This window comes from Pan paniscus, chromosome 14 (genome assembly GCF_029289425.2).
Source record: "Pan paniscus chromosome 14, NHGRI_mPanPan1-v2.0_pri, whole genome shotgun sequence".
In the NCBI taxonomy this organism is placed as follows: Eukaryota; Metazoa; Chordata; class Mammalia; order Primates; family Hominidae; genus Pan; species Pan paniscus.
In genome coordinates, this window is record NC_073263.2 from 79,900,533 (window position 1) to 79,917,811 (window position 17,279).

General features: G+C 36.9%; 1 long non-coding RNA gene across 2 annotated transcripts in view; it reads left to right on the forward strand.

Moving 5' to 3' along the window:
* LOC134728806 (uncharacterized) overlaps positions 1-17,279 on the forward strand; it is a 569,286-nt gene that overhangs the window by 275,181 nt on the left and 276,826 nt on the right. The window lies entirely within an intron of this gene.

Sequence of the window (17,279 nt, forward strand, 5' to 3'; positions counted from 1 at the left end):
TAAAAGCAAGGAATTAACTAGACCATGACTCCAGACCTGTTTTTCCTTCCATGTTGTTATGTGAACTGAAATTTGGAATGAAGAATGCAAATGTGTAGGTTTACATATTCCCAGGAAGGATGTGACCACTGAAATATTAGGATTAAAACTGGGATACTTCCAGTGACATAGTAAGTGTTCAGGTGCCTTAAATATAAAGAATTCTATGGATGTAGATAATTGTAGGGGTGAGGAAGTGAGAGGATGAAAGAAAGGATGGGAGGCCTGTAAGCCAGGAAGAAAGGAGGCAGTGGGTTCTTGCGATATCAGGGGCAGAATTTATCATGGAGACTTCTCAATGACCTGGAGCTGGACCTGATCCAATAAACATGGAATGTTTTAGACCTGATCCAGTAAATATGAAACTTTGCTATAGCAATAACTCAACATGAGTCATCAATGAAAGATGCTAACCTTGAAATACCTTTCAAAAATACAATTTATTATTTTGAAGTGTTCAGAGGCTGCCAATATCAGTTTGTCTATGAATGCCCACTGCATTTATATTGGGCAGTAAGAGCAATCATCTCTTAATACTATAATAAAATGTTGACAACGTAAAAAGTAAATACACTCCAAAATGAACTGCTCTAGTCTTACTTGGAAGGTGTGCTTTTTATAATGGATACCATAATGAAAAATTCCTTGTTAAATTTATTGTAGCTTTTAATAAGCTGGCTCTCCAAATATGAAAAGTCTGTGTTGATATACTGAGGTTGTATGACTCGGAAAATAAAGGGAGTGCATTTTTAATTCTGAAAGATAATAAGATATTTAGGTCATTTTTTATTTTAAAACGTGCTTGTCCTAACATTCATAAAAATAAGCAGATAAACCTGCCAGCATCTGTTCCTCTTATACAAAGAACTACCTATAATGAAATTTTGGTCACACTATTACAAGATTTTAGCATGAAAGTGGAGAAATCCAAGGCAGAATTATGACAAACTCACTGTAAACCTTCCTCAGTAATACTGGTATGACTGAAATCTTAACGACATTTAATGTGCCTGTAATCCTGAACATTTGACAGCTTTTACATAATATTCTAGGCAAAGGTGACCTGATCCTCCTCCACTATTGACAGTACAGCTGAAATGGCCCTCCAATAAATGAGGCAGGCTTATCTAGCCAAGATGGCAAACAATAGCTTATAATATGCCCCAGGAAATTTCCATAGCACATTGGATCATTGCCTTCAATGACACATGGATCATGCCTGAATACAAAGCACACGTTTCACTAGACAATAAGTTTTAAAGGACAAGAATATGCAAAGCACTTCAGATTTAAAGACCAGTTATGTGTTTCACACTTAGAAGTATAGAGAGTTTCATTGAAGAAAGCTCTAAGAGTCTTTTAGTGTTATGTTATCATGTGTCATCTCCCTTAGTTGTCTTCTAATGACTGGAATGAGCCTCCAGTTTAGAAATCATAGAAGAGTCGGGTGTGGTGGCTCACGCCTGTAATCCTAGCACTTTGGGAGGTCGAGGTGTGAGGATTGCCTGAGCTCAGGAGTTTGAGACCAGCCTGGGAAACACGGTGAAACCCCGGCTTTACTAAAATACAATAAACTAGCTGGGCATGGTAGCATGTGCCTGTAGTCCCAGCTACTCGGGAGGCTGAGGCAAGAGAATTTCTTAACTAGGGAGGCGGAGGTTATGCTGAGCTGAGATTGTGCCACTGCACTCCAGCCTGGGTGACAGAGCAGGACTCCGTCTCCAAAAAAAAAAAAAAAAGGGAAAATCGTAGAAGAACACAAGGAACCCACTAAATATGAATTGTAAGAAAATAATGAAAATAAACAAGCACCAAGAAGGTGTATGTGAGATTACAAAAATTGTGCAGGACTTCTGCAATATGTTTAAGATATCTGCATTGATGTACCACATAACGAATGCTACTTTTGTTTCTCAATTTATGGGAAAATAATTGAAGAAGTGCTTGGGTGCTTTTTGTCAATTCATAGCCTACAAGTCACCTGTTGTAAATTCAGTTTAGAATAGTGTAATTAGCTACCACATGGCCAGATTTTCTAAATGCTCTTCCTCCTGTTGGAAGCTTGACAATGTGACTGCTGCAGAATATCAATACCAATCTTTTACAGGCTTTTGCCAGAACAGCCTCAGGATATGTTGAGCTGGAGAGGTAACTGCATTAGAGAATTGAGTTTGTTCTTTTTCAAAAGACAAATATAGTATCTTTGAAACTACTTACAAGGAAATAAATAGGTGTTAAATACTAGTGTATGACATCAAACTAAACTTGCTAGTAATAGGAATAACCTGGCATTGTAAAAGATATAGGACCTTTAAACTCAGAAGGTGAATGGTACCTAAGAGAAGGAAATCCAGCATACGTTATAGACAAAGTACTAAGAGAAATAAAATCTGGGAGAAAAAAACTGTAGCTTAGAACACTTCACTATTAAGCAGAGTGTTGTCATATATGATAACAACAGCTAAATAATTGCAGATGTGTTTGTAATTTCTTAGATGAGTAAGAATATGAACACAGTTTTTGGAAATATTGTAGAACACAGCAGAATGCAGCTGAGCCTAGAAATAAAATTTGCAAGAATAGCTGCCAGAAAAAAACATTAACTGCCTTGTTTGACACTCAAAAACTCACGGTATGCTTTCATTGAGAAAGAGTTTAGTTGATATGGAAAAGCTAGTTTGTTTGGTTATTTTTAGCAAAACACTTTAACTTCTGATACATACGTAGATACACTACAAGATTTTTCAACCTGGTCATGTCATAATGGACATGTCACAGTGGACATGTTAAATTAAGAAACACTTTATAAAAAATTGTGAATAATCCTTAGGAAATCACTGAAAGCCACTTTATAAAAAAAACTGCAGAAACACATAATTTATGAACAAATTTTACTTTATGTCAAAATGAATAGATTTATTTTTATGAATATCACACAGACATATAAGGCTGTTATTGTTGTGAGCAGAATTTTAAGAATTGTAGGTGCTTGGCAGTTATTGGAAAACTGTGCATCTCTAGTTCCCTTTCTAACTTACTTCCTCCAATTTTCTCCAGCACTTATGAGTTGGCAGCTCTCAGCTACATATAGGGCATGATTCACCAGGGACATACTCCAGATGGCATTGAGCTACTCCTGCAGCAATTGTATCCACAGTCTGGCTGCCTTATCCATCAGCTGTGTATGACTAGGGCTTGGCTCTTAACTCTGACAATACTGACGCTGTTGCAGAAGTGACAAAATGAAATAGGCTACTGAAAACATCTATCTCCTCACAAAGTGGAGGTCTTTGCTTTTTTGTTTGTTTGTTTTTTGCTACTTTTTGAAGAAGGGTGTCTACTAGATTGTTGTAAATGCTTTTATAAGAGCTATAAGGACATTTGGAAAGGGAATCCTCAGATATCTAATGAGCAGTACCATAAGGAGTCATTCTCTTTGTTGCAATATTTTGTGCTGTCATATGAAGAAATATAGAAGACAAGATAATTATAAAAAACAATAATCACGATTTTTGGGGGTGCCCACTATTTCCTAAGCACTTAACTGAACATGTGATATGCTTTTCAATTATTTTTCCAATATTAGGAATTATGGTTCAATGAAGTAAACTAACTTGTCCATAGTCTTGGAGATTACAATGTGAACAAGTAGAATAAGGTCCTGATATATTTTTAAATATCTCATCAAAAAAGGACACAAACATTATTTTTGAAAATAAACACGTAGCAAATCAATAAATCAAGATACTGATGTAACTAGGGAACTTATATGACCATGTGAAAATATATTTTTCTCTTTTTAATCATGTGCATTCTGGGATGTATGAAAGGATTGGGAAAAATAAAATTCATTATATTTTACTCACAAAAGTGAAATATTGATGTGAAGTTCTCACTACAGAGTAATTGTCATTGTTCTATTTAGAATTCTCTTTGCCTATTCATGCAGTAATTATGGAAAACAGACCCACACTGTTGGCCTTCTGATAGATAACATCCAGATTGGCTCAAATTCTCCTCATTTGTGGACTTGCTTCTAAAAATATGTTGACAGAATCCCAGCTGTCTCTTCTAGTAAATGTACTTTTGTAACTAGTTGAGTGTATATTTTTCTATTGATTATATACATATAGATATACCCATTTATTCTTTTCTAGGCTGAATTATTTTTATTAAAGTCATACCTGTATTGGTTAAAAAGTCAAGTATTTCTCCAAGGTTTATAATAAATGAAACAGCTTCTCTCACACAACTTCTCCTCACCTCAGTGATTTGCCAACAGAAGCAGCCATTTCTAACTCTTTTAGCTGTTTTCTTCTGATATTTACTTCCATATTTCTGAATGGTTAGGGAGTCACTGCTTGATTTTTAAGTTTTTGACATCATATATCTTGTTCTCACTATGAAAGATGAAACTGTAGCTATTTACCTTGCCTCAGTTCTTCCTATCAACTATATCACAGGTTTTAATTAAATCAGAATTGTTTATATTATTATACAAATATTATTCAAATATTGTTTGAGGCTGAGTATATTTCTAGTCTACTACACATTTTTCTAGAAGTAATAATAGCCTAATCTTTTCTTTTGTTTATTTTTCTGTGTACCTCTAACGAATCATTCCTTATATTCTCCCATAAAACTTTAAAATTTGTCTTCCTATCATCAGACACATCTAAAACTACTTATCACTTCCATTGTTTTTTGAAATTTTCTATTCTCTGCACCCTTCTGCCACACATTCAAAACACAAACCTACACAACTGTTGTCTAATATTTAATATTAACTATCAAATTATAAATATATTGTTAATTCAATGTAATGCTCAAAGCATGGTAGCATCAGCACAAAATCTATGCTTGATACAAACCCAGTCTTTGAGGAGCTTACCTTCTAAGAGAAGATGACATTCATAACATGGATATAATTTACCAAGGCAATTCAGAGCAGTGAAAAAAACTGATACAACACTACCGCTTGTTTTGCTAACTCATTTTGAGATCCTGTTCAAACAGTTGCACTCTCTCTAGGATTTTGATGTACCACAAAAAGTAATCTCTCCGGTGTCTTTCAACCCCAAAACTATTTGCTTCTTCAACTATGAATGAGTCTGCGAATAATATACAATGATACAAACACATAGCATTTACCCAATAATACTCATATTTAACAAATTAATAGTAACTCTTTAGCTTTTTAAACTGTGCTGGATCAAAACAAGTGAGATATTTTCCCTCACCTTTGCACTGACCAAGAAGTTACAGGATAGCTCTCAGATGAGAAATGGTTTCTCATGGGTAATTCACATGTGAACTATTTGAAAACAGGGAATATGGGCTTATCCACCTCTTCACCTCCAGCTACTGCTATAGCAGGAAAGCTCTCATAAATGTCTGTAAAAATGAATTGAGTGAATTTTTGTAAAATCTGTGTTGAATTGTTGAGATGTAGTAAGTGAGGTTATCATAAGGGATATGTGTGAGGTTCTTTCTAATTCAACATTTTTATTAATGTGTTGAGGGAAGATGCAGATCTCAAAACATACTCATAAAATTTTAAGGGGAGTATCAAACACCAGGGACACCAGAAATATAATCCAAAGAAGTTAGAACTGTCTACATAAAAAGAAAACTTGGCCTTCAAAAATGTAAATGACTACATGAGTAAAAAGTGGTACAAATTCTTTCCAGGCAGGGGAATAAAAGAAATCTGGAGTCTAAGGGTGATAATAATTTGCAAATTAGATCTGTGTTTAATGTGGAATCACTGTAAACAGAGGAAGAGCTGCTTTGGCCTGAATTTAGGGAGCTTTGTGTAATAAATGGGCCAGAAAATTAGTTGCCTTCTCTGTGTGATGTTGAAAATTCTCTAGATTTAAAGTGCTTTAATTTTAACTAAAGTCATTAGAAATTAGAGTTAAAATATGAATTTGGAAAGGAACCCCACAAATATGAGTGTTAATAAAACAAATTTCTAATAATAGTTTTTATAGAGTGGGTACCTCTTATTAATTCCTTAGATACTTTACTGGCACAAATACCGTAAGTATCACTGACTATACCCCCTATATTATCTGTTTAAATTGTCAGAACTACCTTTCAAGTGAATATTTCCCCCGTTCAACCAATGATGAGACATTCAAAGACTTCAAATAATTTGTTTGTCAATCTAACCTGCCAACATCAAAGTAATCTTGCTTCCAAATTTTATACTTAGGTGAGAACAAAGAAAGTAAGACTGTATCATTTAGCTAAGCATGTCTGAAGATATTTTCTTTAACCAGCATGAGCTATGCATTGTATGAAAGGAAATATATCATGAAATTGTATTATGTGTTATGCTATAATATCCATCTGCCCTAGACAGAGGAACCCTCTCACCCTGAACCACACTGTTAAGATGAGATTTAAGAACATTCACTCCCATTAGTCTATTTTCCCATCTCAAAGGCAAAAGACTTCTCTATTTACTTGCACTACTGAGATGTGAGGGGAAAGGGCATAGGACATCGGCTCCAGCATCAAACTGATGTCACATTCATTTATGTTCCTCTACTTGTTGGCTGGAGGAATACACATGTATGACTATACACAGATTGATCTGCCTTTTGGGGTGCATTTTCCTCAACAAAATGGGGTTGATATCACCTATCTCTTAAAGTGGCTGATGATAGTGAAATGAGATAATGCCTGAGACATACAGCTTACCAATTGGGAGTTATTATTGATTGAGTGATGAGCATTATACATATTCCCACAGGGTAATATCAGTGGTTCCATCTGGAAAAGCAGATCAAGAGTTTCATAGGCAGTATGGCAATGAGGCCAGGCATTCCTCCACTGCATAGTCCACACTACATGGCTCATCTTTGCTTCTTTTCTCTTTGTCCCTTTTCTCTCCTTCATTCTGTACTTGCCTCTACCCCCTCACACTTATGAATATTTATATGTGACTCTTCCCACTCATTCACACTTCTTGCTCATTAAGACAAGGAAAAATGCCTTATTCAACTTTGTATCCCCTAATATCAATAGAGTGCTTTACCAGCAGTTAGAGTTAAACTACTGCCTGATAAATAAATGAAATCAGGATGCTCCTTTAAATAATAACAACAGCAACAAAACACTCAGTTTTAGAAAATAAAAACTAATAAATAATGGCATAAATTCTATTCCTTTGTTTCATATTTATGTTTTATGTTTAAGAATCAAGGCAGTAATTGATATATTACTATGTTGATTACTTTTAACCCAGAATGAAATCTTCAATAATTTAATAAAGAATGCATACAAGGCAAAAAAGTAAAGTTTAACAGCTATTGAATTTTATTAAGCCTTAGGCAAAAATCTCATTCAGATCAAAGGAGTTTTTTGTGAAGGAAGAAAAAGGTACAAAGAAGATTCTTTGAGAAGCACTGGTAAAGGCTGAAGCTATCCAAAACAGCTTACTGTCTTTTAAGGTATTATCCCAATTTATAACATAGCACACATAAAATTCACTCATACCTGAAATTGAGAGCTCTTAGCATCTTTATTTGCTTTTCTTCTGTTTTTGTGGCCCTACATATGATTTTCTTTGCAATACAATGAGTGAAATGTCTTTATTGAATATTGGGATCCAACAATGGAAGAGGAGAGAAATACAGTTTATGGTAAGACATGAAGTGAGTGTAGAAATATGTGAACATGTACACACATAATCACACCCACACAGTTTAACGCACTTTCTTTAGGTCAAATTGTTCACTCTCTGTTTTGATGCAGTTGATTGAACTGGCCTTTACATTATGATAATGAAATCCATTTCATGACACACTAATACTCCAATATTAAAATAATAGTCATGACATGTGAATCTCGTAATCATCAGAATGTTCTTTGCAAAGATCAGAAAATGAGATGGCTTCAAGGGACAATAACTAACATTAGCATATACTGTTTGTTACACATAGATGGTTTGGAAGATTTGGGGTCAAGAAGTGTGTTGTGAGAAAAATGTGTTAAATGCACGTACACAAGATAAAACAAACTGAAACGTGTTTGAGACCCTGGTTTTATTCTACTATTTTTACTTTTTCATAGTTCTTTCTTTTCTGGATTTCATCAAATATAAATTTTCATTGGTTAATTATAAAATGACTTTGTCCTATAGGCCAAGACAGAATGAAACCGTTTAGAAAAGCATTTAAGAAGTCAGTTTTTACTGACCATCCATCTAAAAGTAGTAACAAAGCTGGTGAATAAAGAGGGTGGTTTTTTTTTTCTAATTTGGGTGAATTGTGGAATTATTTTTCATTTAGGCTATTATTAGTATTATATAAATTTAGTTTAAAATAAGAGAGAGAGAGAGAGAGAGTAAGAATAAAAAGAAGAGGAAGAAAGAGAAAAGAGGTGATATAAGCCCAAATTCTCACCTCAGCTCTTCTTATAAGACTGCCCTTAATCTACATGATTTTTAACAATCCTACTTTCAGACACTACATTCTAGAAACTAGCTCAAATCTTTCCTACTATAATTTTGGTATACTTAAAATTATCTATAATTAAATTATAAAGTGTGAGACACATAGATTATCTGAAAAAGGAAACATTTGGAACAATGGAGCTACTTTTAGGAATAACATCATGTTTTCTTGATAAATGTTAGCAAAGAATCTTAATATTCTGATGAGATATACAAAGATGGAGCAATTTATTTCTAGAAACAATTTTCAATAGTTAAAGTAGAAAATGGTCAGTGTGGCAGAGCCAGTAGTCTTACCACCATTATATAAATATTAATATATACAGCAGTTCTGTATTTATTTTTGCTTATTGATATGTGGCAAATTTGTCAGTGACTCTCTAATCTTCTACTCAAGGTAAGCATTAAATATAGTTAGCTCTAACAGAGAATATAGTTTCTCTTCACTCATACATTCATTTGTGCATTCATTAATGCCTTCATATATGTATGCATTCATAACAGATATTTTTTGATATCTCTTATTTGCATGACGCATCTCAGTGATGGGAAGATTTTTAAATAATTAAGTCAAGGTTTGCAAGAGCGCATCTCTCTTACAAACTCCTGACAGGAAAACCTGCACAGGTAGATAGTGAGGTTCTAAAACCCAAGGCTTAGTGAATTTCTTATATAGACATCAGGAAATGTTATACCACAGAAAAATGCTACTGGGGATAGCCAAGCTTACCATGGGAAGTGTTTCTGGGAGTGTTGATATTCCTTCTCTTTAGGCTATATGAATGCCTGCTTCAAGGCTAGAAACTAAAGTCACACTGCAGTTGGCCCATATGCTTCTCTTAATTTCTTGCCCCAACTCACCAAGAACTCTGCCTCACCACTGATTTCCTTGGTTTCCAGCTCATTTCCCTTGGCTTACTCTCTTGGACTTAACAGTTGGTGCTATCTCTCAAGCCATTATCATTGCTTCTTTCCTGGACTTCAGTTCAAATTTCACTCTGGCTACTGTCTTCTTCCCTGCCCTACCTGATCCCTGCATTCCTCAATCTCATCACATCCCCATGTAAGTAATGCCCCAACTAATTCCATGCCACTAGAAGTGACACTCAATCACTCAAGACTCTAATGAAAATATAAAGGAAAAAAGACTAGATACCAATCAATAAATAACCCTTATTATATAATGATTGAAATAAAGCAGCAAGCATAGAATTTGTCCTTATATCTTTTTCTTGCTAATTGATTATTTAAGTTTTAAATTCCCAGAAACTGTTTTCTAGATTTGATTGATTGACTCCTTGCCCTCCACATTCTCTTAGTAAGGTGTTGAGCGTTTGTTCTGCAATTTAAATGGGAATTTTATTTATAAATTGCTCGTACTTAGATAGAGTCCTGGAGATAGCTCAGATTGGGAGACTGCATTTTTATCAAAGACCAGAAAAAATTTCCAGGTTGTCTAAAGTAAGACAAATTATTATCATCTTTCATATGCTCTGAATCTAAAAGTCACTTTACAAACACTATCTATATATTAACATATAAAATATAGCCCTTTTAGGGTACTCTGCTCAATATAGATTTTTATATCTTCTCTCCCCTTAAGGATCTCAGAATTTTACAGGAAGAGAGTCAATTAGATAAATAAAACAAAGAAACATTTCCAGTGACTTCATTCCAAGCTCTGATGAATTCCCGATTTATTAATAGCTGTAGCTGTCATAGCTTAAAAATCCATTAGAATTAGGCTTATTTGCATGTGACGTAAAGCGCAAAATAAATGTAGCTTATTTTACAAAATAGAAGGTTGTTTTCTTTCTCACATAATAAAGCCCAGAGTTACAGTGCAGGACAGGTATGGTGGCTCCAAAGTGTCAGGGTTCTAGGTTCTTCGTTCTTGCCTTTTCACCCTCTTATCAAAGGGCCACAGTTCTCAAAGTGATCTCACAGTGTAAAAGGTCTGCTCTCCTGATTTCATCTGCACTCAAGGTAGCAGGAAGGAAAAAGAACCATAGACGGTTGGCCATTTCCCCTTAAAATGCCCACACCTTTGCTTGCTTCTCATTGGCTAAAACCCGGCCCCATGGCCACGCCCTCTGGTGCGTGTGAAGCCTGGCAAATGACATGGCGATTTGCTGCCCTGAAATAAATCTGTTTTCCCTACCTTTACTGAGAAGAGGGATGAATGCGGGAGTGAGTAACCAGAAATCTGTGCCCCAGTGGCTGCTCTTTCATAGCGTTTTCCTTCTATTATAGAACAGTACAGCAAGTCCTATGTCACAACTTCACAGAAATCAGAGCAGTCACAAGCCACGTAGCCCAAATCCCTCAACTTCCTATTGATGGGAAAAGGCTAACTAAGGCCATCAGACCAAAGAAGAAGTTGGTCTTTATTAAGTAAAAAATAACCAGGTGTCACTAACAAGCCGCTTTTGAGCAAATTTAATAAAAGGCTTCCTGCTTCTGTGCAGACAGAACCCTGCCCAGGACACTGGTTTAGTGAGACTGGAGGACAGAGAACCTGCACCACCTGTTGGATTCTTGAGAGGAGGGCCGGATTTTATTTGCCTTTGCACTTGTCAACATTACTTTACCATAACTTTGGACACAATTGATAGTCATCATATATTTGTTGGCTAAATGGATAATCAAATCATCCTGTAACTACTACTAGTCATGAGGACACTAAGAAAGTGTAAGAGATGTAATTACTTCCCCAGCCCAAATTAGGTCTCATTCCCCACTTCCCTATCACCATGAATCCACCCAGCTGTACAAGAAACCCAACAGTTGTTCTTCATATTGCCTCTCCCTCGTGGAGAATCAATCCATCACCTAACTGGTAGATTTTACTTCATAGATAGCTCTCAAATCCATAGATTTTTCCTTCTCTGTACTATTATCACCACCAAATCCAGTTACGATTACAATTGTTTCTCTCTTGGTCACAATAGTCTCTTAACTGTTTGTTGTGTTACCCCTACTCTGCCTCCTCTCCTACTTCCCACCTCCTCTCTTTCTCATATGTTTTCCCCACTGCCCTTCAATGTCATGTAATGCTCTTTGTGGCCTGGGATGCTCCTACCATCTTGAACTTTCCCCCACCACATTCCCCCTTGCTCTCTTTAGTCTCTGGCTTTTCTTCAGACCTTTATATTCAATGTGGTTTATCCCACGACAGGATCTTTGCAAATACTGTTCTCTATGCCTGGAATATTCTTTCTTTCATATTTTGCCTGATAACTGTCATTCATTCTTTATTTCTCAGATCAGGCTATACTTTCCTCAAACAGGCTTTTCTGACTCCCGCAACGAAGCAAAATCTTAATATATACTCTCACAATTCTATGTAGTGCTCTTATATAGCACTTATCACTGTGACAATTTTATATTTGTTTGTGTGGTTGTTTGATTCATATCTGTTACATTCAAAGGACCTTAAGCCCTGTAAGAGTGGAGATTATGCTTTCTCACACTCACCCTTGCAAGCCTGTCCCAATAAGTGCTCAATAAATACATGCTGAGTGAAGGAAGAAAGGAAAGAAGGGAATATTATATCTATCTTTGTTTTTGCTGTACTACCTATCACAATGCTTTGAACGGAGAAAGTTCACAATGGTTTTTGAATGTAAAGACAGTACTATTATATTAAAAAATAAAGCTGTCAGATTGAAGTTAGGAAACCAAATTTATTCCACTGTTCCAGACATATCACTAAACCTGCTGAGCTGTCCATTTTGGAATAGTTCTGATTCAGTGAACTAGTTTAGTATTAGCAGAGTGGCATCTTAGCGCCAGAACGTCTGTTCTTGCTTTCTTGGTTTGCTCCTGACATGCTGCTCATTACATAAGTTAACTACTGAAAATTTATGTCAAGCTTTCAAAAAGTGGATTCATTGTCCTAGATTTGTAGCTCAGAAGATGTGGAGATAGTCTAATACCTCATTAAGATTCAGGACCACTGTCAGTGAAAAGAAAAAAAAAACTGTACTGAAAAGAAAGGAGTCTGCAGACCATGCAGGTGAATGAAGAGTTGAAGAAAGAGCTTTGTAGGCTTCAAGGAAGGAGGAAAAAAATGTTAGCAGCTCTGTTCTTGATGCAATATACCTCTAGGTCTCTGAATTGCCTCAGATCACTATCCAGATCTGAAGCTTTCAGACTGCTCTGTAGATGTATACAGAAAAGAAGGTTTTCTCTACAATACCTAACACATTGTAAGATGTTGGACATGGTAAGTTCAAGATGGTTTTTGAATGCAAAGGACGTAGAGACCAGACCCTTGGGTAGCTAAGATGTGTAGCATGATTTATCAATGCTTTTGAACCTCTTAGTAACTGCCTGAGCAAAGTAAGAAGGAGATTATGCTCCATTTTTTTATATGGCTTGCCCAAGATCAGATTCACAAGTTTCCTCGCTTTCTGCCTCCCGGTTGAGTCACTCTTCTGCTACCTTTCACAATGTCTGTCTTAGACAAGAACTTAAATCCCCCCACCAACTCTAATGCTATTGCTGAAAAATATCCACCCTCCTAGACTCTGCCTACTTCGATTCCAGAACGTATCTGCTTTGTTTTGGGCTAAACTCTTAGAATTCCCTGGGCCCACTTAGTTTTAGAGTATCTTCTAGCCTTCCACTCATCTAATGTGCAGCTTCTCGGGCTCCTCCTTAGGTTCTGGCCCAGATAGACTTGAGCCTTGAAGCTAATGCTTCAGAGGAGCTTTAAAATGATCTGCTTTTCTGCAGGCTGAGGTGTGCATCCTATCACCTTGCTATAGAACCCAGCTAGCCATTGTCTACGTGGTGTGTTAGGACCTCTGGAAAGTTATGCATCTTTCTTAGTCAATATTATCTTACTCTTTAGATTTAAGGAGTTTGGCAAAACACAAAGCTTCAGGGAATTACATTCCTCATGAGGATCCAGGTGGTGAGATTCACACAAATTGTCCCAGGGGACTCACTTTCCTAAATAAAGAAATTATATTCTCCATTTTCTTTCAGCAGTGTCTTTTGGAACATTGAGCAAGTACTGTTTTTAAAACCAAAGAATATATAGAGAGCCTTATTTCTCCAGAAGACTTAAAAATTGTCCAGAGCCTGAGAACAAATGAAAATACAAGGAGACCAGGTGCAACGGGTCACATCTGTAATCCTAGCACTTTGGGAGGCTGAGGCAGGTGGATCACTTAAGGCCAGGAGTTTGAGACTGGCCTGGGCAACATGGTGAAAACCTGTCTCTACAAAAAATACAAAAATTAGCTGGGTGTGGTGGTGCAAGCCTATAGTCTTGGCTCCTTGGGAGGCTGAGGTGGGAAGATCACTTGATCCCAGGAGGTGGAGGCTACAGTGAGCTGTGATCACACCCCTGGGGCAGCCTGGGCAACAGAGGAAGACCCTGTCTGAAAAAAGAAAGAAGAAAGGAAGAAAGGAAGGAAGAAAGGAAAGAAAGAAAGAAAGAAAGAAAGAAAGAAAGAGAAAGAAGGAAGGAAGGAAAGAAAGAAAGAAAGAGGGAAAGGAAGGAAGGAAGGAAGGATGGGGGAGGGGGAGGGGGAAGGGAAGGGGAAGGGAAAAAGAAAATACAAGGAGAATAAGTTGGTTAGCAATGATAACTCCATTGAGCAAGCTTCTAAACTCTGACAGCAGGGCATAGAGAATTTATGCTTTTATTTTTTATCTTTTGTGTTGTTTGTTGGCTGAGGTGCTCTGGCTGGGACTCAGGTCCTGAGTATAAACAGATAAAAGGCAAAGTCCTACATGGAAATCCCTCCTTGCATTCACCCAAGTAGAGAATGCAAACTCACCACTGATCCTCTCTTACCAGCGTGGTATATCCTAACTCTCCTTATGCACCAGCTTATAAAAAATATGTCCAGTAGGAATACTCTACATCCTCAGACAACCAAGACCCTGCTAGCCTAGATATCACACATGATCAGAATGACAATGAGGAAGTAAAATTATAATATTTGGTAGACTCGTAAATAGTTTCCTACAGTGGTGGAGGAATTGTATGTGACAATATCTGAATTACAATAAATAGCTGTTGATTGAATTAATATATCTGTTTTTCCTAAACTAAAAGTAGCGAAAGAAAAGAGTACTTGGAGTACTATGTTATAACCATGCGTACAGAATCCCAAGAACAAGTATGTCAAGCTAGCAAAAAAAGACAATAATGTCGTGGGCTGTAGCAGATAAATTTCACTAGGAAGATAATCCTAGAAACAGTACGAAAACAAACAAGAGGAGAGGTGATTAGATTGACTATAGAACTAAAGAGGTAGGAGAATTATACATTCTCTGAAAATGATCCCAGGATAAATCCTGTAATCTGAACCATGAAAGTTGGTTGTAGCATCAGCTTCTTGGAATTTTTTTCTAAATCAGAAACAGAGTTGTAAATAAGCTTACCATATCTCAACACCATTAGTTCCCACCAGAAAACTTTACTTTGGCTAATCACATTATAGGATGTTCTGTGGATCTCTGTGCTCTTTCAGGTAGAGGGCCAACAGCAATATACTGAATAGTCCAGTATTCTCACTATGAGTCAATTATGTCCTTTCTGTTTCTAATCCATCCATAGGGCTGAATAGAGCCATCCAGGGATTTCCAAAACAGAACAGAGAAAATATGCACTTTATAAAAATTGAAGATATTCTAGAACGTCTCGTGTTGACTTACTTGAGTCTTCCTGCCGTTGTTGATTTCACGTAGATACCACTTATTCAATGACAACCAAAGACACAACACATTGCTTCAATTTTTATGAATCAAATGCTAAAGGATACCACCCTAACCATGTTGAAAACAACTTGCTTATGGTTGATAGTTTCAATTTAAAGAAAATAAAATTATGAATATAAAAATTTTGGTTTTTGCATATTACATTGCTTGCAAAGCTATCAATTGATGGATAGATAGAAGAAAGAATGGGGCCGGGCGCGGTGGCTCACGCCTGTAATCCCAGCACTTTGGGAGGCCGAGGCGGGCGGATCACGAGGTCAGGAGATCGAGACCATCCTGGCTAACACGGTGAAACCCCGTCTCTACTAAAAATACAAAAAATTAGCCGGGCGTGGTAGCGGGCGCCTGTAGTCCCAGCTACTCGGGAGGCTGAGGCAGGAGAATGGCGTGAACCCGGGAGGCGGAGCTTGCAGTGAGCCGAGATCGCGCCACTGCACTCCAGCCTGGGCGACAGAGCGAGACTCCGTCTCAAAAAAAAAAAAAGAAGAAAGAATGGATGAATGAATGGATAGATGGATGGATAGATAGAAGATATACAGATTTGTTTATACTGTATTACTGTAAGTACTGATTGCCATTAGAGAACTTTTTATTATTATTATTATTATTATTTTCCTTCTTTGAGACAGAGTCTTGCTCTGTCTCCCAGGCTGGAGTGCAGTGGCACGATCTTGGCTCACAGCAACCTCCACCTTCTGCGTTCCAGTGGTTCTCCTGCCTCAACCTCCCTAGTAGCTGGGATTACAGGTACATGCCACCATGCCTGGCTAATTTTTGTATTTTTAGTAGAGATGGGGCTTCACCATGTTAGCCAGGCTGGTCTCAAACTCCTCACCTTAGGTGATTCGCCTGCTTCAGTCTCTCAAAGTGCTGGGATTATAGGCGTGAGCCACTGCACCCGGTTGACAACCCATTTTTGTTGTGAAAGGTCATATACAGAAAGTATGCCAGGTCCATCAAGAGTTCTTTTGCTTGGAGAAAGGAGGGTAGAGGAAAGAGCTTTCTCTCGATTTGAAACCTAAAACATTTCACGAATAAGGTAAATGGTTTGTTCCATAATAAGTGCCATTGCTACACTTGTTCTTACTTCACTTGTTTTGCATGCAAAACAGCAATAAACTGAATTTTTCATATTTTACAATGGAAAGAACATAGAAAGATTTCAGTTTCAAGAAAGGAGACAATGCTTTTAAAACTAATAATAACATATAATTGCCAGAACAGTCCAGTTGTTTAATGTTACAAGATTGATATTTCTACAATTGTGTATTTTAAGTTAAAGTTCAAAAGGACTGACTCTGTATGTGCATTCATTTGGGGATATTTATCATGGTGAGATGTTAGCTCACGTCATTTCAGGTAGATAAACCTATCTTCAAGTTTGCAAGGAACTTTATCATGTCAGGGCTGAGCACCACTACAAACTTACTTAGCATAAAGTTTTAGAGACTGAAGGGACTTAGTGCTCTGTTCATCTGGCCCCACACTCAGCATCCCTGGCAAAGGTCATCCAGCTTTTGCAACAGCACTACCAGAGATAAGGAACTCATTGGAGAGCTTTCATTATTAGAAAACATTTTCATATGTTACAGTAAAATATGCCTTCCTTGGACCACAGTCTACGGGTTATACTTGTAATCTTTGAAGCAACAAAAATTAATTTGATCCTTTTTCATATAAACTTTCTAGTTTGAGTGTTTGAAACAATTATTATGCACTTATTATATTCCTACTTCAGATTAAATATTAATTCTTCTTAACATAGCTTGGCCACTTTTTCTCAACATGCATTACAATTGTTCTACATTTCTTTGAAGGTGAAGCACAGACATATGTAAAAGATAGCAAAGTTGTCTGGGACAGGTGCGGGAGAACAACTTTTTCCTCTTTAGGTCTGAATCTGGTACTTCTATTCATATCAGTAGAGCCCATGGTAATATTCACTTTTTAGCGGCTGTATCACATTGTTAGCTTGTATCAAAATTTCTTCCCTGTTTCACATAAGCATTTTATGTCACCTCCCCGAACCTCTTCA